Source organism: Pseudophryne corroboree, chromosome 4, assembly GCF_028390025.1.
Source record: "Pseudophryne corroboree isolate aPseCor3 chromosome 4, aPseCor3.hap2, whole genome shotgun sequence".
NCBI lineage: Eukaryota > Metazoa > Chordata > Amphibia > Anura > Myobatrachidae > Pseudophryne > Pseudophryne corroboree.
The window spans coordinates 14602314-14605144 of NC_086447.1; positions in this window are offsets into that span (position 1 = coordinate 14602314).

The window sequence follows — 2831 nt, forward strand, 5'->3', positions numbered from 1 at the left end:
AGGCTTCTAATACTATGCTGGGGGAAGAGAGATTCAGACGCACACTCCTAGCACTAAGAACACTGATCATGCTGAGGCTTCTAATACTATGCTGGAATAAGAGAGATGCAGATGCAGACTACTAGCACTAAGAACACTGATCATGCTGAGGCTTCTAATACTATGCTGGGGGAAGAGAGATTCAGACGCACACCCCTAGCACTAAGAACACTGATCATGCTGAGGTTTCTTATACTATGCTGGGGGAAGAGAGATGCAGATGCACACTCCTAGCACTAAGAACACTGATCATGCTGAGGCTTCTAATACTATGCTGGAGGAAGAGAGATGCAGATGCACACTCCTAGCACTAAGAACACTGATCATGCTGAGGCTTCTAATACTATGCTTGAGGAAGAGAGATGCAGATGCACACTCATAGCACTAAGAACACTGATCATGCCGAGGCTTCTAATACTATGCTGGAGGAAGAGAAATGCAGACGCACACTCCTAGCACTAAGAACATTGATCATGCTGAGGCTTCTAATACTATGCTGGAGGAAGATAGCTGCAGATGCACACTCCTAGCACTAAGAACACTGATCATGCTGAGGTTTCTAATACTATGCTTGAGGAAGAGAGATGCAAATGCACACTCCTAGCACTAAGAACACTGATCATGCCGAGGCTTCTAATACTATGCTGGAGGAAGAGAGATGCAGACGCACACTCCTAGCACTAAGAACATTGATCATGCTGAGGCTTCTAATACTATGCTGGAGGAAGATAGCTGCAGATGCACACTCCTAGCACTAAGAACACTGATCATGCTGAGGCTTCTAATACTATGCTGGAGGAAGAGAGATGCAGATGCACACTCCTAGCACTAAGAACACTGATCATGCTGAGGCTTCTAATACTATGCTGGAGGAAGATAGATGCAGATGCACACTCCTAGCACTAAGAACACTGATCATGCCGAGGCTTCTAATACTATGCTGGAGGAAGAGAGATGCAGATGCACACTCCTAGCACTAAGAACACTGATCATGCCGAGACTTCTAATACTATGATGGAGGAAGAGAGATGCAGATGCACACTCATAGCACTAAGAACACTGATCATGCTGAGGCTTCTAATACTATGCTGGGGGAAGAGAGATGCAAATGCACAATCTTAGCACTAAGAACACTGATCATGCTGAGGCTTCTAATACTATGCTGGGGGAAGAGAGATTCAGACGCACACTCCTAGCACTAAGAACACTGATCATGCTGAGGCTTCTTATACTATGCTGGGGGAAGAGAGATGCAGACGCACACTACTAGCACTAAGAACACTGATCATGCTGAGGCTTCTAATACTATGCTGGGGGAAGAGAGATTCAGACGCACACTCCTAGCACTAAGAACACTGATCATGCTGAGGCTTCTAATACTATGCTGGGGGAAGAGAGATGCAGATGCACACTCCTAGCACTAAGAACACTGATCATGCTGAGGCTTCTAATACTATGCTGGAGGAAGAGAGATGCAGATGCACACTCCTAGCACTAAGAACACTGATCATGCTGAGGCTTCTAATACTATGCTTGAGGAAGAGAGATGCAAATGCACACTCCTAGCACTAAGAACATTGATCATGCTGAGGCTTCTAATAATATGCTGGAGGAAGAGAGATGCAGATGCACACTCCTAGCACTAAGAACACTGATCATGCTGAGGCTTCTTATACTATGCTGGAGGAAGAGAGATGCAGATGCACACTCCTAGCACTAAGAACACTGATCATGCTGAGGCTTCTAATACTATGCTGGAGGAAGAGAGATGCAGATGCACACTACTAGCACTAAGAACACTGATCATGCTGAGGCTTCTAATACTATGCTGGAGGAAGAGAGATGCAGATGCACACTCCTAGCACTAAGAACATTGATCATGCTGAGGCTTCTAATACTATGCTGGAGGAAGAGAGCTGCAGATGCACACTCATAGCACTAAGAACACTGATCATGCCGAGGCTTCTAATACTATGCTGGAGGAAGAGAGATGCAGATGCACACTCCTAGCACTAAGAACACTGATCATGCTGAGACTTCTAATACTATGCTGGAGGAAGAGAGATGCAGATGCACACTCCTAGCACTAAGAACACTGATCATGCTGAGGCTTCTAATACTATGCTGGGGGAAGAGAGATGCAAATGCACACTCTTAGCACTAAGAACACTGATCATGCTGAGGCTTCTAATACTATGCTGGGGGAAGAGAGATTCAGACGCACACTCCTAGCACTAAGAACACTGGTCATGCTGAGGCTTCTTATACTATGCTGGGGGAAGAGAGATGCAGATGCACACTACTAGCACTAAGAACACTGATCATGCTGAGGCTTCTAATAATATGCTGGAGGAAGAGAGATGCAGATGCACACTCCTAGCACTAAGAACACTGATCATGCTGAGGCTTCTTATACTATGCTGGAGGAAGAGAGATGCAGATGCACACTCCTAGCACTAAGAACACTGATCATGCTGAGGCTTCCAATACAATGCTGGGGGAAGAGAGATGCAGATGTACACTTCTAGCACTAAGAACACTGATCATGCTGAGGCTTCTAATACTATGCTGGGGGAAGAGAGATGCAGATGCACACTCCTAGCACTAAGAACACTGATCATGCTGAGGCTTCTAATACTATGCTGGGGGAAGAGAGATGCAAATGCACACTCTTAGCACTAAGAACACTGATCATGCTGAGGCTTCTAATACTATGCTGGGGGAAGAGAGATTCAGACGCACACTCCTAGCACTAAGAACACTGATCATGCTGAGGCTTCTTATACTATGCT